General features: G+C 36.7%; 1 long non-coding RNA gene across 1 annotated transcript in view; it reads right to left on the bottom strand.

The window, feature by feature from the left end:
- Positions 1-19,902: 19,902 nt before the first annotated feature.
- Positions 19,903-25,248, bottom strand: part of LOC309565142 — a 37,894-nt gene continuing 32,548 nt past the window's right edge. The window contains exon 3 of the long non-coding RNA XR_014225787.1: positions 19,903-20,112. This is a non-coding gene — a long non-coding RNA (uncharacterized lncRNA). The remainder of the gene's footprint in view (positions 20,113-25,248) is intronic.

The following is a 25,248-nucleotide window of genomic DNA, read 5'->3' as shown; positions in this document are numbered from 1 at the left end:
GTTGTATTACAAAAAAGGGTAATGTGTGTTTCTTAGGGTGCATTCATAATAAATGGGCTCCCTAACACCATGCACATGAACATGCGACATTATGTGCTTATTTACCACTTGCCCACAGCCCCACGCAGATCTACGTGATTATGTGCACGCGATCTCAGCGGCGCGTGCGTGCTGTCAGAGCCACACTCCCACTGTGATTAGACACAGCAGGAGTCAGACCGCGGGAGGAGCGGCAGCGATCGCCGCCGGCCTCCTGCGATCTTCACAGAAACTGACAGGAGAGCCGCCTGCTTATGTAAACAAATCTCTCTGTGCCTGTCACAGACCCCCCACAGTCAGTAAGCACAAACAGGTATACATTTAACCCTTTGATCACCCCCCAGTATTAACCCCTCCCCTACCAGTGTAATTTATACAGTAACAGTGCATATTATTTAGCACTGATTACTGTATTAATGCCACTGGTCCCCAAAAAGTGTCAAAAATGTCAGTTAGGGGTCCGATCTATTGTAGTCCCGCTGAAAATCGCTGATCGCCGCCATTACAAATAAAAACAAAAAGAAAAGAAAAAGTCCAAAAATCTATCCGATAATTTGTAAATGCTATAACTTTTGCGCAAACCAATCAATATACGCTTTTTGGGATTTTTTTTTTTACCAAAAATATGTAGCAGAATACAAATTGGCCTAAACTGATAAAAAAAAATTGATTTTTTAATTTTTTTTTTTACTGGGAATGTTTTATAGCAGAAAGTAAAAAATATTGTGTTTTTTTCAAAATTGTCGCTCTTTTTTTGTTTATAGCGCAAAATTTAAAAACCGCAGAGGTGATCAAATTCCACCAAAAGAAAGCTCTATTTTTGGGAAAAAAAAAGGACATCAATTGTGATTGGGTACAGTATTGCACAGTATTGCACAACCTTTTCTTTCATTTTTCTTTAAAGTAACTCAGTGGCGAATCGCAAAAAATGGCCTGGTTATTAAGCGGATAAAACCTTCCGGAGCTGAAGTGGTTAAAGTGTAAGTAAAGGCAGCACTTTATTTTGGATAGAGTAAGGTGGGGGGGGGGGGTTATAACCCCTGTTAGTTTTTTTTTTTTTGTCATTTGTGTCCTATTGGGGTGATTTCTCTTCACTTCCTGTCCCATAGCCAAAGAAGGAATTGACAGGAAATTCTGCTGGAAGATTTCCTCTCTATTCCTGTTCAGGTGACAACCCAAAAGTTGGGATTTTCTTTATATTTCAGTTTCAATTATAATTGTAAACAGGACAAATAGAGAGGGGGCGAATCTCCCTAACATGGACATAAACAGCTATAAGAACCTGATTGGTTCTAATCCCTCTCCACTCTATCCAAAACCAAAAAAAATAAATAAAAAAAAGCCTTTAGTAATAATTTAAAGAAAGTATCACATCTGGCAATTTGTTAACTGCTGATTCATCATCAACAGCAACATAGATATAAAAAAGAAAACGTGGTTGATACATTGTTTAGTGCCCTGCAACACTGTCCTGCTTTTCATGTACTGTTTCATTTGGCTACAAAATATAAATGCCGGAGTTTTTGTAAATACTGAAACAAGGATGACTGATATATCTAGCTTTAGATTACCGTTAGCGTTGCTGCAAAAAGACCTCCAGGCTTCTCTGAATCTACAGGATAAAATAAATGTAAATCAAAAAACATAAGTTTAACATTTTTCAGGATGTTTAAAAGGAAACAATTTTTCTCTTTCTTTTGTCATAAAGACGTCAACAAGAAAATGACCTTCTGCATGAAACAGACGAAGCCCGAATAGCCAATCATTCTTTTATATAACGTCATCCAATTTATAAGGACAATGGATCCTATGTGAAGCCTTAAATATGTATATGTAAATTCACATTGCCGCAGTCGAAGTCCAAATCCACCACTGTGATAGTGAGAAAAACACCCAAGTGTACCGTCACCTCAGATAAAGAGGACTCTTACCAGAACCTTTGGAGTCAAATAGGCATGCAGGTTAAAATCTCATTAGAAGGGGACCCGATTAATACACCATCTCTGGGAGACCTGATATCACCTCCAAATCTACCAAAAAAACTCGGCTTGGTACCCCATCCAGTGGCCCAGAATAGTTCCCCGTACCATGGAAGTAAATCAAGGAGACTCACATAGTTTAAAACCATATATATCTTCAATTATATTAAAAGTGAATTTGGCTACTCACATGGTTAAGAAGTACAAACACTTAGTAGAAAATATCATACCCGGGAATCAATCCAAACACTTCCTAGTTCAAACGAGCATGGTGACATCACGTGTGTAACCTCCGCCATATGCGTTTCGTCACATCTGACGTCATTGGGAGTCTCCCTGATTTACTTCCATGGTACTGTATGAATTTTTGGTTGTTACCATATGCGCGGCATATATTTGTATACAGTTTGTCTAGTTTTTTTCTTGCCAGCTGCTAACATCGGATCTACCAGCGTGATTTCTGTTTTGTTTTAATACATATATATATATATATATATATATACGTAGGTTTCTGTAAATTTCATTCTAAACTTTAAGACGGTACAAAACTCAAGGCCAGCACGGACGTGCCATAACTATAAAAAAGTCTAACTACTCATGCTGCCCTCTAAAATACTAAATCTAGCTTTTTTATATACAATGCAGAAGAGTTACATTATATGTCAAGTTTTTTTTCCTTTTTTTATTTTTCTTCTACGTGTGTGGGTAAGAGTGCCTAGTACATACTTCAGTACTACAGCTAATATGTTCCAAGGGAATGGATACCTCCCTTTGTCAGGGCTAATGTGTAAAACCAAAACCAAAAAAAAAAAAAAATGACATGTATATTGAACCAAAATAGTAGTATTAGTAGTGAGGGATGAAATGTGTTAGGCCCCTTTCACACAGGCGGACCGTTCAGATCCGCCTGTTTGCTTTTCTGGCGGATCTGAACGGTCCGCCTGTGTGAAAGGGGCCTAACACATTTCATCCCTCCCTACTAATACTACTATTTTGGTTCAATATACATGTCAATTTTTTTTTTCCCCTCTATTCCCGTTCAGATCCGCCTGTTTGTTTTTTTGGCGGATCTGAACGGTCCCCCCATGCATTCCTATGGGGCATCGGATGTCAGCGGAGACATGTCCGCTGACATCCGACCCGATCCGATCCATCAAATCTGGACGGATGGAAACCCTATTTTCCATCCATCCAGCGGATCGGATCGTATCGGATGAGAACGGACCGACGGTCCGTTCCCATCCGATTTTCCCCATAGAGATGCATGGGGACCTGACAGCTGTGTCTCCGCACACAGCGCGAAGACACAGCTGTCCTCCTTCTGCTCAGCGGGGGATCGGCGGCTCGATCCCCCGCTGAGAAAAGCGGAGTCCGTTTGACGGACGTAGTGTGTGAAAGAGCCCTTAGCGTTAGCATTAATTTAAAATTCAGTTTAACCTCCTCCTGCTGCCCCCAGGACTTAAAGAGGATCTAAATGTTAGGAAGTGGAGGAGGGCTTTAAGATCTTGTGACTGCTATTTTTGGGGGTCACATGATCAGAAGCTCCCCATCGCAAGACGGCATTGTTAAAGCCCATTTGACCTGCAGCTACTTATATGTGTAAGGCTGGCAGGAACAGGTTAACAAAATAACTTATGGAACGAAATCACGATACAACATTATTATCTACATATACTGTACATCTATCTATCTATCTATCTATCTATCTATCTATCTATCTATCTATCTATCTATCTATCTATCTATCTATCTATCTATCTATCTATCTATCTATCTATCTATCTATCTATCTATCTATCTATCTATCTATCCAAAACAGGTATAGAGACACTCATGGGTCTTGCAGCAGAGATACAGCAAAACAACAAAGATATATTGCCGAGGATTTCTTGGAGCTCGGTCCATCTCTCTGAAGATGGACTGAGCTCCATTGAAACATCGATAATATATCAATATATAATTAATTTCTTTTTAAAATCCATTGTGATTGGGGATATTTTAAACAGATCTGTTCATTTGTTTATTTAGAGCCTCCTGATAACACAACCACCCCCAGCAAGGTATAATCACCCATCTGTGCTCTCTTGCCCCCAGATGCCCACCCTGGGTAAGGTCCCATGTCATAAAGCGGTATGAAAGAAACCATTTCAAAAGTCTTCTCTGGTACTCCTCCAACTCTCAGGTGCTGGCAACAAAAGGAATGAGTGGCATCCTGTTCTTCCAATCATAGCTCTTTATTGAATTGGCAGGTTAGGCTGCTCATACCAGACAGAGCTACCCTCCAGTGGGTGCCCAGCAGGTTACCAGAACAAAATATACACCAGTGGAAGAAGCACCAGACCAAAGGCTCCAAGCTCATTTATTGTTTTTGGGGGTCAGAATAACTCCCCTTATATTAGGGATTTAATTAAAATAAGGACCTTGAATGGACTCACATTAGGGGTTTGCTGTGTGGATTTATGTAATTGCTGGATTAAGAGAGTTACTGGCCAGCAGTATCTGACCCCTGAAATGCGTTGGATTTTTTTAGTGTAAACCAATAAATTAATTTGGACTCTTTTATACTTTGGTCTCCTCATCCTTCCATGGTGCATGTTTTGCTCTAAAAATCTTTATTGATGCAGGTGCTTATGAACAAAGTCCCTCCTGGACCAGTGCTTTAAGTGGCCCAAAAGAGGTGCCGGTACTCTATTATAGCCTATACATTTTTTCGCCCCCACCCCACATCAGGGTCCCCACAGAGCACCCCCCCCCCTGGCCTGGGCTCGGACTCCGGAGCAGGGGGACTCACTGGTGGTGACTGGTCTGGCTCTGGAGTGGGAAATATTCTTGGGGGGCAATTGAGGGCACAGATGTCCAATATGAGCGTACTGGTATGCTAAGGCACACGGAGAGGTGGCGGTATGCTCAAGAGCCATATTTGGAAGTGGCGGTACTGAGTACCAGTGCATACCGGCCCACTTAAAGCACTGTCCTGGACCTTCCCTTGCTGACACATTTCACCCAGCAAAATTGGCTTATCAAAGAGAGGCTTCAACGTCCAATGGTGTCCAAGCTTACCCAGCTGGATGATGTCACTTCTCCTCTACTTTTAGTAGAGTGGAGATGGGTCAGGACATGTTCACTGCTGTCCATCCCTTCCTACGTTGGTCATTACTACACCCTCCATTTCTTGTAGTGAAGGGAAATCTACCCAATTGGGTTCAAGACAGAAATAAGATCTGACAGATTATTATTCAGAAAACTAAAAAAAAAATTGCTGGTTGGCTTTACAGCAAACTATAAATCTCCTGTTTCTTTTGAGACACAGCTCCTGTGGGCAACAAAGAGCGGGTTCATTACTTGTACAGCCCAATGCTACACAAAACAGAATAGAATTGTTCCTATTACTAGCACAGCTTGACAGTAAATTCAGCAGAATATAAATGTACAGTCTCTTGTGCAGTCTGACAATAAATTGTATAGTATAGTGCTTGTTTCTTGTATTACAACAACACACACACACCGGACAATATAAATGAACCCAATACTTCTACAACTTTATAGCACATGGCAGGAGTGAAATGTGATATTGCATACAGTGCAGTGTAGATATATGTTTATCGTGCAATGTGACACTATACACTGGCCCTTCTCAACCAGGGTTCCTTCAGAGGTTGCTGGTGGTTTCTTGAATAGTAAGCAGTGAAAGATTGGTCTTCTTCCATAGTTATGGCACCAGTGTCACTTAGTATTGTGGGTTGGATTATTTGAGAATTCTTTTTTTATCTCTCAGCAATCACTTACACTAATGATCTTTTAAAATTTCTATAAGAGAAGCATTCTTCCTATTTTCCACTGACTATTGAGGTAGGTCGTTTTCTACTGACCATTAATGTAAGGAGGACCTCCTTTCCACTGATCGCCAATGCACGGGTGTTCTGCTGCACTGCCCACCAAAGTATGGAGATTCTAATTCTATTTCCATTGACCACCACTGGTGGTGTGCATAGAAATGGGGCATTTCTATGCACACCACCAAAGTAAGGCTGACCTTCTTCACTGATTATCAAATTAATGGGGTCCTTCTTCCACTGACCGCCAGTGTGAGGGCACCCTTTTCAAGTGACCACCGAAGTAATGCACTCTGACCACTAAGGAAGTCCTTCTCCCACTGACCCCCAAGATAAAAGGATCCTTATGCCATTGACCACCAATGTAAGAGAGCCATTCACCAAAATGACCAACAATGGAAGGACACCTTTCTACACTGACCACTAATGGTGGTCATTCCACTGACTACCCATGATCTTTTTAGCTGTCTATAAAAAAACTGACAATGTAAGGAAGTCCTTTATACTGACTGCCAATGTAATGCGGACCTTTTCCCACTGATCACCAATCTAGAGGGGTCCTTCAGCACTGTCCACCACAAGTAAGGAGATCTTTCACCACTGACCACCAATGTAAGGATGCCTTTCTATTATCAAAGGGGATCCTATTCCTATTGACCACCACTGTTAAGGGGATTCTGACCACTAAGGAAATCCTTCTCCTACTGACCACCAAAGTAAGGGGATCCTTACCCCATTGAATGCCAATGTAAGAGGGCCTTTCACCCATTGACCAACAATATACGGACACCTTTCTCCACTGTGCACTAATAAAGCTCATTCCCCTGACTACCAAAGTAAGAGAATCCTTCTACCATTGACCACCAATGGAAGGGGGTCCATTTCCACTGACCACCAATACAACTGTAAGGACAACTCCTCTCCACTGATCACTAATGTAAGGAGGTCCTCTGTCAGTGAACATCAAACTAGGGGGGATCCTGATTCCATTGACCACCAATTTAAGGGGGCCCTTATCAAAGGGGATCCTATTCTCATTGACCACCACTGTAAAGGGGATCCTGACCACTAAGGAAGTCCTTTTCCTACTGACCACCAAAGTAGGGGATCCTTACCCCATTGACTGCCAATGTAAGAGGGCCTTTCACCCATTGACCAACAATGTAAGGACACCTTTCTCCACTGAGCACTAATAAAGTTCATTCCCCTGACTACCAAAGTAAGAGAATCCTTCTCCCATTGACCACCATTGGAAAGGGGTCCGTTTCCACTGACCACCAATACGACTGTAAGGACAACTCCTCTCCACTGATCATTAATGTAAGGAGGTCCTCTGCCAGTGAACATCAAACTAGGGGGGATCCTTCTTCCATTGACCACCAATTTAAGGGGACCCTTTTCCCACTGACCACCAATGTAAGGGCACCCTTCTCCACTTACCACTAATGGAAGGACAACATTCTCCACTTACTCCTAATGTAAAGAGATCCTTCTCCACTCACTATCAAAGTCAGGTTTTTTATCTCCCATTTAGCACCAATGTAAGATGGTCCTTTTCCAATGACTTCTAATTTTCAGGCACCCTTCTCCATTGACCACCAATGTAAGATGGAATCGCTGCTCATGCTAGAATAAGTGGAATGTTTCTATTATTTATGGTTTTTATAGTTATTTACAGTAACAAAAATATATAAGCATTGCCTATGGACAATTTTGAGTATTTTTCTAAAGTTTCACAGGCTCATGTAAATTTAAGGCTTAAGATATCTATAGTATCCATTTACTCAGCACGGCATTGTCTTTTAATTTAAAAATGTGAATTGTATTGTGTATTGCATTTAGGTGCTCTAAAATAAATGTGTTTTTTTTTTTCCTGAAAATATAGGTGTAATAAACAGTTGCCCAAATATCATGCAACATAAAAATGTGCACCGACTATCTTTTTATCCTACAGGTTCTCAGCTTTCAGAAAATATACTTAAATAATTTACATCCAAACAAAACTCTTTCAAGAATGGTCCACTAGTAAATACAATATCTAAACAATTATACAAAAAGCCTGTCCTAAAAGACTACCAAGGACCCAACCTTAACTTTATAAACACAATTATATTAACTGAAATACACTCACAAAAAATGGAGAAATGATTTTAAAAAGGCATGAAAGAGTTGTATTCATATCTAAATCTTTATTTCTCACATAATAAAAAAAATATCTCAATTTACAAAAACCCATTAAAAAAATAATCCTTCAATAAACGTCCCCATGGTCATGGGTTCAAGTCCAGTGTTATACAAATAATAGAAGATAAAAAGCCCATCCACTACAGTAGCAACACAGTAGTTCATATACAAAGTAGATGCATGACACAGAAATTGAATAAATAAGCAGAAAATAAATACCTTGTAGAATATATACCCCAGTTGCACTATATGACCCAGTTTGATTTTTGATTGGGTAGTAATGTAAGGTACTAGTCTTATGCAATTGTTTAAGATTAAATCATTTTCAGACCTACTCGTGCATTTTAACATGCAGAGCATTTTAAATAGTTATCTAAAATGTAACTTTCTTTAATATTTTTCTGGGAGGAACCCTAATTCTAATGGGAATAAATATGATACTTTGTATAATATATACTGTTAACTATGTATATTGAGTATTTATGGTGACTTTAGATATATGAGAGTCACCTTTAAAAAGTGTTTGTTCAAATGCTCTTCAGACAACAGCTCACAGGCAGAATGAATTGGACAACTTAGTGAATCTTGTATATTGTATTATCCTGTATTTTACAGCATAAAAATTTCAGTATATTACCAAAAGTATTGGGACGCCTGCCTTTACACGCACATGAACTTTATTACCATCCCAGTCTTAGCCCGTAGGGTTCAATATTGAGTTGGCCCATCCTTTGCAGCTATAACAAATTCAGCTCTTCTGGGAAGACTGTCCACAAGGTTTAGGAGTGTGTCTATGGGAATGTTTGACCATTCTTCCAGAAGAGCATTTGCGAGATCAGGCCCTGAACTTGGACAAGAAGTCCTGACTCTCAGTCTCTGTTCTAATTCATCCCAAAGGTGTTCTATTGGGTTGAAGTCAGGACTTTGTGCAGGCCAGTCAAGTTCCTCCACCCCAAACTCGCTCATCTATGTCTTTATGGATCTTGCTCAGTTCAAATCATTTGGTGGAGAGGGGATTATGGTGTTGGGCTGTTTTTCAGGGGTTGGGCTTCATCATTGCCTGACCTCACAAATGCGCTTCTGGAAGAATGGACAAACATTCCCATAGACACACTCCTAAACCTTGTGGACAGCCTTCCCAGAAGAGTTGAAGCTGTTATAGCTGCAAAGGGTGGGCCAACTCAATATTGAACCCTACAGACTAAGACTGGGATGCCAATAAAGTTTATGTGTGTGTAAAGGCAGGCATCCCAAAACTTTTGGTAATATAGAGTATATACTGTGTACAGTATACCACTTCTTCCCCAAAGGGACAAAACTCAGGTCAGGTCATTAGGTTATTCCGGTCTTTCCACATAGCTGAGTTCTTCCATACCCCTTATTAATTTAGTTGCTTTTCTCTAAACCCCTTCCAGTTACAGGACATCCTTTTTGCGACCAGTTTCCAAACCTGGCATATTCAAAATGCTACTACTAATGCTTTGTATGGGGCAAGATTAAATCTTTCGCTCTTGAGTCTATGGGGTGCATCTGCTAAAGGATTAGAGCATGTTAACCTTGCTAGGAAATTTTCACTTAGCTTAGCTAAGGGAGCTGTGCTGATTCCATCTATCCAGTCATATGCCAGCAAAATTCCTGCTTTTTTTTCATGGCCAAAGTCAGTAACAGCCAGGCAGTGTGGGACCAAATTAGCCGACAGGGCAAGTCCAGTAAGGAGACCAAGGTCAGTAGCAGCCAGGCAGAAGAAGTATAGAATCAGCAGGCAGAGACAAGTCCAGTAAACAGGCCGAGGTCAAGATAACCAGATGAGCAGAGTTGAGGCAGAAAGTGGAGGCAGAGTCCAGGGAGAAGCCGGGTCATACACAGGCAGGCAAATGCAACAGATCAGGTCTCCGGACAGACAGGAACAAGCTGAAGACCATTCAGCAACTTCTCTCAGTGACCTATCAGCATAGGTACTAATTACTAGGAATTATCCTAGAGGGGGGGGGGGGGCATCTACTTGACGAGGATATCCATTATTCCTAAAACCTAGTTACGGAATATAACTGGTAATAAAATATTTTCACTTGGATTACTTTTTTTAAGAGTTTAAAGGGTATCTTTAATTTACTACCCAATCATTTGTATAAAAAAATTAATAAATATAAAAATAAATAATAGTTATTTGTACTTGTATGGAGGTTAAAATAAACACAACATCTTTAGGTACGGAAATGTTCTACTCCTTTGGTATTTAAACTGCATTAAATCGTTACGTTTGCTTAAGTTGTTTTTATAATTTCTAGGCAGAAAATTTGTAGTTTCTTGGTAAATACCCTACACCAAGCCAACTGAATTAAACAATTGGGTTAAATTAATTACAGTAAACCCCCATTATAACCCGGTTCAGTTTTCGCGGTCCCGGTATTTCGCGTTTTTTCTGTAAGACTTATAAATATTATTATATTAATTCATTGATTATTAATTAAATATTTTTGTGTTTTCTATTGCTCTTGCTCTCTCTCTCTCTCTCTCAATATATTTTATGTGTTTAAATGTGTTTTCGATTGTTTTAAAAGTGTGTTTAAAGACCTTAAAATGCTTTTAAAAGTACCGTAAAAGTTAACATGCCTAGGGTGTATTTAAATAGGGTATTTCTATTTTTCGGATTTGGTAATTACCCTACTCCAAGCCAGCTGAATTAAATGTTTGGGTTAAAATAATTAATGCATTCCAACCATTTATATAGATTACATAAATCACTTCACTAAAGAAGAGATTTTTTTCCTGATATTTTTGCTGATATTAAAAGAGTTTAAAGGATATCTTTAATTTAATACCCAAACATTTGTATAAAAAAGAAATAATAACTATAAAAATCAATATTAGTTATTTGGCACATGTATGGAGGTTAAACACAACATTAATAGGTAAGTAAATATTCTACTCCTTTGGTATTTAAACTGCATTGAATTGTTACGTTTGCTTAATTTTTTTTATAATTTTTAGGCCGAAAAATAGTCGTTTCTTGGTAAATACCCTACTCCAAGCCAGCTGACTTAAACGTTTGGGTTAAAATAATTAATGCATTCCAACCATTTTATAGGCTACATAAATCACCTTACTAAAGAAGAGATTTTTTCCCTGATATATTTGCTGATATTAAAAGAGTTTAAAGGGAATCTTTAATAAAATACCCAATCATTTATATATATAAAAAAAAATACCTATAAAAATAAATATTAGTTATTTGCACATGTATGGAGGTTAAACACAACATCTTTAGGTAAGGAAATGTTCTACTCTTTTGATATTTAAACTGCAATAAATAATTACATTTGCTTAAGTTGTTTTTATAAATTTTAGGCAAAAAATTGTTTATTCGTAAATTTCCTACTCCAAGCCAGTTGAATTAAATTATTGGGTTTATTTATTAATGCGTTCCAAGCATTTATATAAATTACATAAATATTGCTGATATTTAAAGAGTTTAAAGGGTCTCTTCAGTGTAATATCCAATCATATGTATGTAAATTAAAACCATATATTAAATAATAGATATTTGTACAGCTATGGATAGTTAAAGTAAACACGACATCTTTCAGTCAAAAAAAAAGGTTCAACTCCTTTAGTAATTCAACTGCATTAAATCATTAAGTTTGTGAAGCTGAAAGTTTAAAAACAGCAAAAAAGTATTTTTTTGGAAAATTCCCTACTCCAAGCCAACTGAATGGAATGATTGGGTTTACTTCAATAATGCGTTCTAACCATTGATATAAACTATATAAATTAACCTACTAAAGAAAACATTTTTTTCTGATATATTTGCTTATATTGGGTGATTTTGGAAGAATGAATCTAATATATTTGATTTCAGCATACTAGAATCCTTTTTATTGGTGTTGTGTCATACAATGTATCTTCAGCAAGATGAGTTTGTCTTTTTTTGGTAGTGTTTGTTTAAATTTTAGCTTTGGTAATACATTTAGAAAAAAAATGATAAAATAATAAAATGTAACCATTAAAAAAATGTAGAGATGATAATAAAATAATGATACAACATGATCCAAGACAATTTTTGGAGAAATTAAAATTTTAAAGGAGAGACTTTTTTTTAACTTTGGGCCATCCCCCTCCCTTTGTCCTTTTTTAAAATTAAACCATTTTCTATAATTTCTATATTTAGATAATGGTTATTTATAGTTCTTGTATTTTCTTGAGTTATTGTTCAACTAATATTGATTGTGATGTTTTGATTATTTGCTCAGAGCAACTGATTATAATTAAGTTGGATTTGAAAAAAATATAAAAAATTAAAAAATATACATATTTTAATGTAACACCTGACTTATGTTTTTATTTTTTTTGTCATGACAAAATGTTTCCAGTAGTAGAGAAAGGTTTGATTCTGCGAAAACGTAGTCCTATAAAGTACACCAAAGATGAAGTATTGACAGACATTGTCGATGAATCAGCTAGAGAGTTAAGTCGGACACACAGCAATGAAGACATCTTGTACCTCTCCAGTGAGTCACAGTCCCGTCATTGAAGACATTTTATCTTTATGACGGTTATTAATAGTTTGTACATCGCACACGGGTTGCTGTATATAAGCAGAGAACAGGCTTGCTGGAAATAAAAGGGTTAAAAAAATGTATTTAGGGCCAAAGACAAAATGATCTTGCCCGACAGTCTCTGTATTGGACTTTTTTTTATTTTTATGTGTACACGTAACTAAAGTTTTTTTCATGCAATAAAAAAATATATAGAATATTTTTTTTTTTTTCAAATGTGCTTTAGGTAATTACTTTTAACCCTTTTTTATATTAAATTCCCATTCTACCCCGAACACCAGCTTAAACGTCAGTTCACTCGTATTTGGTGGGGAATGCTTGGACTGACTGCAAAAATGAAAGAATAAGAGTGAATGACTTTTTGCTTTCCTTTCCTTTTTTTAAAAAATATAAAAAATAAATAAATATATATATATATATATATATATATATGTGTGTGTGTGTGTGTGTGTGTGTGTGTGTGTGTATATATATGCAATATATGTATATTTATATATATATATATATATATATATATGTAAAAAATAAATAAATAAAAAATAAATATAAATATAAATATATATATATATATATATATATATATATATATATATATATATATATATATATATATATATATATATATATATATATGTGTATATATATATATATATGTGTGTGTGTATTTCAACCCTGACAATTTTTAAACAATGCAATGGACATGTGCATGGTAAAGCAATCTACGCCAATTAATTAGATTGCATTTTACTGGAATACTAGCACTTTGAGAATTGATTTGATTGGCTACTATTATTCAACTGTGAAATGTCCTGGAACCTACTAGGAAATTTTACTTTATCTTTTGGGAAGGGTCAATTTCCTAGCACACCCATTCCCTCGCTGCACAGCATAGCCCTCTGGGAGTATCTAATTATTCCTTACATAACCTTCATGTAGCTGTCGGGAAAAGTAAAGGGGATAACTATAGAACAGGGGTCTGCAAACTATGACCCCCAGGCCAAATGTGGCCCTCTGATGTAAAAGGGGACTCTGATGGGGACCTTGATGTAAGTAAGTATGTAAGTGAGGACTCTAATTGGAATACTTTGATGGAGCACTTTGATGAGGACTCTGATGTTGGGGGGGGGGGGGGGCTTGCAGAAGGGCTCTAATTTATTTGGAAATTTGTTTGCTTTTTTCTAAATCACATCATGCTGAATAAAATTGAACCCCTTCTGGACCGCCCCATGCATATATACTGCGGCACTCCTACGCGAAATCACGTAACTGTACGTGACTTCTGGCACTGGGTCTGGGGCGCGCACACGCGACCCGCTCTTGCTGGGATCGGACACAGCAGGAGCCAATCAGCGAGTCCAGCGGACCTGATGTTCGCAGGCACCCCCGCATCATTTGCAGGAGAGGCAGAACAGCAGTCAGCCTATGTAAACAAGGCAGACCGCCGTTCTGTGAGAGGGGAAAATTGAGATCTAAGCAGGAACACAGATCTCTGCCTTCCCCCAGTTAAAGCGACTCCCCCACCCAGTTATAAAAATTCCATAATTATATCCTATAGTTTGCAGACGCGATAACTTTTGCGCAAACCAATCAATATACGCTTATTGGTATTTTTTCTTTTTTTTTTACGAAAATACCGTAGCAGAATACATATTAGCCTAAATTGATGAAAAAAATTAGATTTTTTTACATTTTTTTATTGGATGTGTTTTATAGCAGAAAGTAAAAAATATTGTTTTTTTTTTTTTTTTTTCAGAATTGTCGGTCGTTTTTGTTTATAGCACAAAAAATAAAAACTGCAGAGGTGATCAAATGCCACCAAAAAAGGCTCTATTTGTGGGCAAAAAGGACATCAATTTTATTTGGGTACAGCGGCGCACAACCGCGCAATTGTCAGTTAAATGCAGTGCTATATTGCAAAAAATGACCTGGTTAGGAAGGAGGGTATACCTTCCGGGGCTGAAGAGATTACATTTGATTTGTTCATTATTAAAACAGATATTCTTTTTGTTGTTTTGTTTGGCCCACCAATGTTTGTAAAAAAGCTATTGTGGCCCTTGTACTAAAGTTTGGAGACCCCCTGCTACAGAATGTCACTTGAGTTATAGTTCTGAATCTGCTGGGGCTGCTGACATTATATCCAAGATGGTGGCACCCAACAGCAATCTCAGGGTTTTAGGATGTCTACACATGGTTTTTACCCATAAATAACATCCCTTAAAAAAGGTTAAATGCACATATAAATCTTGTAAGAAGATTTTTGCTGAAATTAATGTCTGGTGACAGGGTCTCCAAAAATGTTAGCAAAAATTTAGAGATTTTCGTGAAATTTTGTGATTTGGGGAAATGCATTGAAGTCAATGAGGAAGGCTACATAGTGATGTTTCTGTAGTTTTTCCAAGAGTACATTGGACTTCAAAAGTCTCCTGAGTGTTGCAGAACCTCTTTTTAACTATCCTGAACCTGTTCATATGTTAAAAAAGTCCCCCATTATTTTACTATTTTTTTACGCTGAAATAAAAAAAAGAAAAAGGAAAAACAAATAAAATACAAACATTTAAGGTCGCAGAACACAAAAAACCCCAAATGCATAAAAAAAGGAAATAAATCCCATATACATATATATATATATATATATATATATATATATATATATATATATATATATATATATCTATATATATATATATAAATATATAAAAAATATATATATATATATATATATATATATATATATATATAGATATATAGATATAGATATATCTATATATCTATAGATATATCTATATATATATAGATAAATCTATATATATATAGATATATAGATATATCTATATATATATATAGATATCTATCTATCTATCTATCTATCTATGTATGTATCTATCTATCTATCTATCTATCTATCTATCTATCTATCTATCTATCTATATATATATATATATATATATATATATATATATATATATATATACATATAGATAGATAGATAGATAGATAGATAGATAGATAGATAGATAGATAGATAGATAGATAGATAGATAGATAGATAGATAGATATGATATGATATAAAAATATTTTTTTGAAGCACATTTTGTAAATGATGGGAATTGCAACCATAGGTATACAAATAGCAAAAACAAACACCAAACAACAAATACATAATAAAGGAAAAAAATCCCACATACAGGTATATACCAAAAAAAAAAAAAAAAAACCCTATAAACCCAATAAATAATAAAAAAATAAAAATGTTTTATGTGAATTTTAGAAATAATGAGCTATTGCACCAACAGGTGCAATAAAAAATAAAATAAAAAAAAACCCCCATAAACCCATTAAATAATGAAAAAAAATGTTTTACGTGAATTTTAGAAATGATTGCACCAACAGGGGCACAAATAGCAAACCAAAACACCCACCAGATTATTTTCCTAATTTAGGACTAAAAAAGGTAAATTAGAATTAACTTTTAATATAATTTATTACAAAGCAGCACAATTAAGTGCTCAGCCTGTATGGAGCCAAGGCTTTGTTTACGTTTTTGGGTGTTCTGTACGGAGTCATTGCGAGGCAGCAATGTACCTTGAGAAGAAGGCAGGGGGTCAGGGGTGAGTAATGTCCAGCCTGACTCAGCTCAGACCCCTTCTTCTTGGTATTTTATACAAATGCATAATGCCAACATTGTGCTCCATTCATACAGGCTGGTACAGACTGGCTGTTCAGGCTACAAAGAAACAAAAAAAGTACATTGTTAAATTTAGAATCTGGTAGTACATTGTCTACCTTTTTAGCAACATCAATTTTAAAAATGGAACATTTATCTAATAATACATTAAATTAAATTTCTTAGAAAATCTTTCATCATGCTTGAAATGCGTATAAATTCTTTACTTGTTAGGAGCAACATATACAGCCAGTTCATTTCAGGGGACAGGACCCTCTTCTTCAGGGTTTTAATCGATCAAAAAGAACTCAGGAAAATTGCTGTGGTATACTATTGAGTGTCTGAACAAAATTGATTGGGTTTTTCTTAGTTATTAAATTATTTGCCGTAATCGGCTGGAGGCACTGCGTCATAATTCTATTGATAGTTCAGACATCGCCTTTTAGTAATAAATTAAAAGAACTCGTTATACTCGTTCAGAATAATATTCTCGAACGTGTAAAACGCACAACAGTTTGGACAATAATTGGCACAAAGATCAGGATAGAATTATATATAGATTCTAATACATACAATAGAATTGACAGGTATACATCTGGTTCCACATCCTCAATTGCATAAACCATAACAAGAAGGTGTAAAAAAAAAAAAAAAAAAAAACACCTGAGACTTTTAAGGTCCCACGGTAGTGTTAAAAACAGAAAATATATGATTTATTTATTATTATTATTATTATTATTATTATTAGTTTTCTTATTAATAATATTACTTTAATATAATTATATAATTTTTTTTTTATTCTTTGATAATAAATTCCAGACATGATAAAGCACGTTGGCTATTGTAAACATTATGTCTTTGGAATTAATTTATATCAGGACTTGAATATTAAGGTTTGGAACTTCAGCCTTAAAAAAATAGAAAGTTTTTAAATATTATGCAAACTCTTGCAAAGAACTCTCATTTGCTCCTTTTTGGTCTGGTGAAAATTAAAGTATTACTTTTATAAAAGTTTGCAAAAAAAAGTAGGTCCTGCTAGAAATCAAGTAAGCTGACAGTTTCTTGTGCTCTCTATCAGCGCTAATAGTTATCAGTTGGCTTTGTTCTCAGTTCTCTCACCTAAGTTATGGAGAAGAGTAAAGGTTGAGGTACTCTGTAGTCCTGTCCTAAGACATGAAGTGTGGTAATTCCTGACGTGATCAAAAAAACTTTAAAAAAGAAAAAAAAAGAAAATTAAATCTAATGCAGCCACCAGATTTAAGGAACGGTAAGCCAAAATATTTTACATTTTGGTTCTTGGGTTTAGATAAGATTAATACCTCCCCACCCTACCCAAAATCTCCTTTAAACCTTTGAATCGTTGGCAGAAATAAGGTAGGTGGGTTTAAATATTAAAGATAATTAATTGTCTAAATAATTATTAAAATTACATAATAAAAAACAAAGCTGAACCCCCCACATTATTTAATATTATGCAGAAACAGGTACTCTTCAGATTTGCTACTTTGTATTAGCCAGACAGTATGTTTGTAAAGTAACAATTAAAACAAAAGTTATCCAGACAGAAATATTAAAAGTTTATAAAACTGTACTGAATAACAAGCAGTGTATAGAATATATTGTGCTTTTTTTTTTTTTTTCTTTACTCAAACCAAATGAACATTTTAGATACATTACCTGGAGTCAAGGTTGCATGCTTTCTGCCTGCGAGGAACGATGATGTGATTTTATGAAAAAAAAAAAAGAAACTTTTTTTACATGTTATGAATTTATATTCTGACTAAGGATTTCAGCTACAATTGTCCAATGAGAACCTTTCCCCAGTCTCCAGCCAGACAAACCAACATTAATTACTTTTTATTTTAATCACTTAACGCCCGGCTTATAGACAAATGATGGCTCGGTGGGGGTTCTGTTATCCTGAGTGAGTGCCTAGGGCAGGGAGTGCCGATCGCGCAGCGGCGTGGTTTGTCACCGGCCGCGTACCATGTGACCGCCGTGACGAATCGCAGCAGGTCACATGACAGTTGCACACAATGGATGGCTTTCTTTCATGCCATCCAATGTGTACAACTGCGTTGCTAGCTGTGATTGGTCAATTTGATCACATGGCCAATCACAGCCCATCTGTACCATGTGATTAGCTTTGACCAATCACAGCAAATCACAACAAAACAGACTTAATGAATCAGTTTCATTCAGTAAAATGCTTGCTTATAGCAATGTAATTCACTGCTATAAGCAAATTTAATGTGTAAAAAAAAAAAAAAATCCTGATCACTTTCTCGAAGCAGTACAATGTTACTAATGTTATATTTCTCTGGGTACAGTGTGTTAAAAAAAACAATCATAAGAAAAAAGAAAAGAAAAAAATCTGAAAAAAAAAACTTTTTTTTGTTTTTTTTGTACTGTCACTAGTCAGTGTCCCTGATCATCACTACACCTGTTTTATGATGATGCTTTACTGCACTGGTGACAGTATGTTAAAAAAAAAACATTGAGGACATTTTCCAAAAAATTATGACAAAAAAATTACAACCTCAAAAAACCCGCCATACCTTTTACTAAATACCTTGGACTGTCTATTTTCCAAAAAATGTGCAATTTGTGGGGTATTTGTACTGTCCTTTTCAGGCCTCAAGAAATGAAATAGGCCATCAGTACATCAGGATTGATCAATTTTTTAAAAATATATCCCATAGTATGTGGACTCCAACAACTTCCAACAAGTTTCCAACAACTAAATAATATAAACTGATTTGGGTTATTTTCAAGTAATGTAGCCGAATATATTTTGGGCTAAATTTATGAAGAACAATTATTTATTTGCAAAATTTTATAACAGAAACAAAGAAAAATGTGTTTTTTATTTTTTATTTTTTTTTAATTGTCAGGTTTTTTTTGTTTATTTAGCAAAAAATAAAAAACACAGTGGTGACTTAAAAAACACCAAAAAAAACCCATTGGTAATTAAATACCACCAAAAGAAAGCTCTATTTGTGTGAACAAAATGATAAAAATGTACATTATTGCATGACCGTGCAATTGTCATTCAAAGTGTAATAGGGCTGAAAGCTGAAAATTGGCCTGGGGAGAAGGGGGGGGGAGTGCCCGGTATTGAAGTGGTTAAAGTATATGTAACGCTTATCACTAAAATCTCACAGAAGTTCTAATTTGTAATGTCGTTAATAAAAAAACATTTTTTTTTCTTTTTTTAAATCTGCAGTTTTCATAAACAGAATACTTTTATTATTGTAGAACAGTCTTCCGTGGGCGCTGGGCTTAACAGAAAGAGCGGGCTGTTTAACCACTTGACCTCCAAAGATTTACCCCCCTTCATGACCGGACCACTTTTTGCAATAAGGCACTGCGTTACTTTAACTAACAATTGCGCAGTCATGCAACATTTTGCCCAAATAAAATTGATGTACTTTTTTCTTTTGGTGGTATTTGATAACCACTGCATTTTTTTATGAATAAAAAAAGACGGACAATTTTGAAAAAAAAAACAATATTTTTTACTTTCTGGTATAAAACATATTCAAGAAGAGAAGACAATCTACTTAAATCCGCTGTTTTCATTAAAAGAATACCTTGTGATCCTGCCATGAAGTTCCTTCTTCAGGCACTTCCTGTTATGGGGGTGACAACCCTCTCTTAATTGTGCTCCTGTGTTGTCATCTTGTCACATGCATCCCTGATGCAGACTACAGGCGACTGTGCCGACACACCTTGCACAGGGTTGTTCTACCATTCTCACTATCTGGAAGCCATTACACAACGAGATGCAGCCAGCACTGGAGCGAGTGCATGTAGACAGGAAGTGGCTGAAAGAGGCTGAAAGAGATCATTAGTTCTGAGAAGGAAAAAAAAATGTGGATAATGTATTTTATGGGTAAAAAATGCCTTATTAATGATATACTCTGCTTGCAAACTACATGCCATCCTATTAGGGTTTACATCTGCTTTAACACAATTTTTTTTTTTAAAGCGGTAGTATCCCGCTTTTTGACACTTTTACCTACAGGTAAGCCTATAATAAGGCTTACCTGTAGGTACAAATAATATCTCCTAAACCGGCATGGTTTAGGAGATATTTACAGTGCATGCAGCCGCTCGCTCGAGCGGCGCATGCGCTCTGAAGGTCCGGGGAGACCTTCAATTTATTTGCCGGGAGCTTGGCGGAAAATCACTCCCGCGCGCATGCGCGGGAGTGACGTCATCGCGGCTCCGGCCAATCATCGCGCCGGAGCCGTCTCTTCCGGACAATCACCGCGCCGGAGCCGCCGAACCCGGAAGAGACGGCGAGGGATCATGGCAGCGCCCGCAGCGATGTCCGGGGGTCCGTGTCGGGGCTTCGTTCTAAGGTAAGTTACACATAATGGGCTAGTATGCGATGCATACTAGCTCATTATGCCTTTGTCTTGCAGGTTTTTTTTATTTTTTTTTTATTTTAGGGTTTACAACCGCTTTAAATGATACCAAAAAGAATATAAAACATTGTCAAATCAGAATTTTCTTTTACCTTTGTGTCCAATGTGGTCTATCAGAAAGTTGAGAAAAAAGTTAAATACAATAAAAAAAAAAAAGGAAACAAAGAAACCTGGACTTGATTTATAACGTAAAATAAATACTGTAAATAAATAAAAAATTATTTAAATTTTTTTTAACCTACGTGTCCAGTGTGGTTATTAAGAAAGTTGAGAAAAATAATTAAATACAATAAAAAAAAAAGAAAAAAAAAAACCTAGACTTGATTTATAATGTAAAATAAATACTGTAAATAAATAAAAAAATTCTTTACATTTTTAACCAAAAAAAATATAAAACATTGTCAAATCAGAATTTTCTTTTACCTATGTGTCCAATGTGGTCTATCAGAAAGTTGAGAAAAATAATTAAATACAATAAAAAAAACAAAACAAAAAAACAAAAAAAAAAAAGGAAACAAAGAAACCTGGACTTGATTTATAACATAATATAAATACTATAAATAAATAAAAAATTATTTAAATTTTTTTTAACCTACGTGTCCAATGTGGTCATTAAGAAAGTTGAGAAAAATAATTAAATACAATAAAAAACAAAAAAACCTAGACTTGATTTATAATGTAAAATAAATACTGTAAATAAATAAAAAAAATATTTACATTTTTTTTTTATACCTACGTGTCAAATGTGGTCTATCAGAAAGTTGAGAACAATATTTAAATACAATTTAAAAAAATAAAAGGGAAACAAAGAATCTTGGACTTGATTTATAATGTAAAATAAATACTGTAAATAAATAAAAAATTCTTTACATTTTTTTTATACCTACGTGTCAAATGTGGTCTATCAAAAAGTTGAGAACAATAATTAAATACAATTAAAAAAATAAAAGGGAAACAAAGAATCTTGGAATTGATTTATAAAGTAAGATAAATATATAAATAAATGATTATTTAAAAAAAAGATGAAACCTACAAGTCCAAGGTAGTTTATCAGAGAGTTGAGAAAAATCATTAAATGCAATAAAAAAAAAATTGAATTCTGGACTTGATCATTTCTTTTTTTTTTTAATGGCATATGTCAATCCTGTTGTAAGATGCCTTGTCCTCCTATATATATATATATATATTTATACCATCAAATAATTAATTCATGAAATAAATAAAAGCTTTTTATAAAAAATGAAATCTACGTGTCTAAGGTGGTTTAACAGAAAGTTGAGAAAAATCGTTAAACTAAATAAACTAAAATATATATATAAAGGGACCAATGAATCCTGGGCTTGACCATTTCTTTTCTACCAATAACATTTGTTGATCCTGTTGATGCCTTGTCCTTTCTATAGAGCCTAAGCAGTAACTAGATGACTTGCCTGGATTTTATATCCATTAATCTTATGTACAAAGCTTTATCTCTTCTGTTCTTTATTAATTAAGAAAATAAGATATTTGTAATATTATTAAATAGCTAAATAAAAAGTTCTTATTTATTTCCTTAATTTCAGTTTTAGGCCATTTAAATGTCAAAGCAGTTTTGTTTTCCTCAGTTTTACCATTTATAAAGATTCTATTTTGTGTACTATATAAATTAGATTTTTTTTTAGCAAATTGTTTTTTTTTTTTGCATTAATACTGAAATGTAAGAAATATCTATTTGCTGACAAAAGAATGAATGAAAAAGATGCAAAAAAATAAATAAAATTATTACGGTGCTGGCATGCTTCCTTTTACTAAACAAGTGCGGTCAAAATTAAATGACTCAATGTTTGCACAGAAGTCTGTTCTATTTATAGCATAACTATTTTTAGATATATTAAACACATGTAGCGTATGTTATTTTAAAATATGCCTCAAGCTTACATGGCTTACAAAGCACAGTAAACATGTAAAAAAAAAAATAGGAAATAACTTTCCGTTCCCAGTGGTTGCTGCCGATGGCGTATACAGATATAAAATTATAGATATAAAATTAATTTGGGCACAGTGTTGAATCACCTGGTATCATCCATCGTGGTGGGCTGGCAACCCATCTATAATAAGTGGTCTGCCATAACCACCCTAATACCCCTCTATTTAAAAAAAACAATGGTGGAGAGGTGGGTGCGGTATTCTAAAGCACCATTTGCATGCACACAGTGCCTGCGGTAATGCTGTCTTTGGAAGATTGTGGGCAAAATACACAGAGCCTATCAAAATGGCTCTGTGCCTTGTGATAGCTGTGACGGCCAATCACAGGGATCACAATCACTGCTTGTGTTTACATTTGAGAGCAATCCCCTCCCTCTCACAATAAAGGAAGAATGATTTTATCAATAGAGGATTTATCAATGAAGGGTGGGCAGCAGGAAATTCATGTTGGGGGATTTTAATTATTTGATTAATAATTGTGCAGAAAATGCATTAAGTATAAAAAAAAAAAACTTCTACCTTTGCAACCACTTTAAATTAAAGTGTGTAAGGGTGTAAGGATCAGAAAAATCTCCAGGATTTTACTGGTTTCCAGGGTACTGTCCCACTGACAACGGTTTCATCAGGCAGCAAGTGAGGGAAAATCTGCAAACAGGGATGAAGACATAAAATAAAAATCTAACAGGGGTTCTAATTCCCCCCACTCTATTTCTCTCTGTGGTTGTTGGGAAGTTCCCCACACTTCCTGTCTGGTAAAACAGCAGGATAGCAAGTCAGGGAGGATCCCTCTAACTGAGTCCAAGACAAGGGGTAAAATGCCAACAGGGGTTCTAACCCATCCCCCACTCTATCCAAAATTAGGAAAAAAAAATAACAGTTTTGGTGCCCCATTGGGGAGACTTCCCTTCACTTCCTATCGCATAGCCAAAAACAGGAAGTGAGGAGAATCCTTAGTTGTCACAAGAGCTAATGTCCCCATTGGAAGATTTCCCCCCATTTCCTGTTCTGGTGACAACCCAAAATATTTGGATTTCCTTTCTTCAGTTTCAGTTTCACTTTATAATGGTAAACAGGGTAAAATCCCTCTTCACTCTATCCAAAACGGATGTAGCACCCTCCTCTAGATAGGCTGCTAGGTACATTTAGTTTTTGGCTTCACTGTAGGGAGTGGAGCAGTGATTGATTGCTTTTGTCTGTTCAAGGTTTCCTAAGCTGGGGGTTTGACTTCTCCCACCTGTGTCTGGAAGAAGCTTCCATAAAATAGGCAGGGAAATAAGGTGACCTGTATGCATATTTATCATACCCTCACCATCGTGTAGAATCAGTGGGAGCCCTGAGTGTGTCACACTCACCTGCCACCAGATGCGGATTGTCACTTGCCACGTCGCCTGCCACCAGATGCAGCTTGTCTTTTGCCACGTCGCCTGCCACCAGATGCAGCTTGTCACTTGCCACGTCGCCTGCCACCAGAAGCATGCTTGTCACTTGGCACATCGCCTGCCACCAGATGCCGCTTGTCACTTGCCACCAGATGCAGCTTGTCACTTGCCACCTCACCTGCCACTAGATTCAGCTTGTCACTTGCCACGTCACCTGCCACCAGATACAGCTTGTCAGATGCAGCTTGTCACTTGCCACGTCGCCTGCTACCAGATGCAGCTTTTCTTTTGCCACGTCGCCTGCCACCAGATGCAGCCTGTCCCTTGCCACGTCGCTTTCCACCAGATGCAGCATGTCACTAGCCACGTCCCCTGCCACCAGATGCAACATGTCAGTTGCCACTGTCGCCTGCCACCAGATGCAGCTTGCCACATTGCCTGCCACCAGATGCAGTTTGTCACTTGTCACATCGCCTGCCACCAGACGCAGCTTGTCACTTGCCACGTCGCCTGCCAACAGACAAAGCTTGTCAATTGCCACATCACTTGCCACCAGATGCAGCTTGTCACTTGTCACATTGCCTGCCACCAGATGCAGATTGCCACTTGCCACGCTGCCTGCCACCAGATGCAGCTTGTCACTTGTCACATCGCCTGCCACCAGATGCAGCTTGTCACTTGCCACATTGCCTGCCACCAGATGCAGATTGTCACTTGCCACATTGCCTGCCACCAGATGCAGCTTGTCACTTGCCACGTCGCCTGCAACCAGATGCAGCTTGTCGCCTGCCACTTCGCCTACCACGAAAAGCAGCTTGTCACTTGCCACGTCACCTGCCACCAGATGCAGCTTGTCACTTGCCAGGTTGCCTGCCACCAGACACAGCTTGTCACTTGCCACGTCGCCTGCCACCAGACGCAGCTTGTCACTTGCCATGTCACCTGCCGCCAGATGCAGTTTGTCACTTGCCACGTCGCCTGCCACCAGATGCAGCTTGTCACTTGCCACATCGCCTGCCACCAGATGCAGCTTGTCACTTGCCACGTCGCCTGCCACCAGATGCAGCTTGTTACTTGCCATGTCACTTGCCACCAAATGCAGTTTGTCACCTGTCACATTGCCTGTCACCAGATGCAGCTTGTCACTTGTCACATCACCTGTCACCAGACGCAGCTTGTCACTTGTCACATCGCCTGCCACCAGACGCAGCTTGT

Source organism: Pelophylax lessonae (genome assembly GCF_965119305.1).
Source record: "Pelophylax lessonae genome assembly, chromosome: 10".
Taxonomy (NCBI): domain Eukaryota; kingdom Metazoa; phylum Chordata; class Amphibia; order Anura; family Ranidae; genus Pelophylax; species Pelophylax lessonae.
Note: the sequence above shows the minus strand (reverse complement) of the source record. Positions and strands in the feature narration are given on the sequence as shown.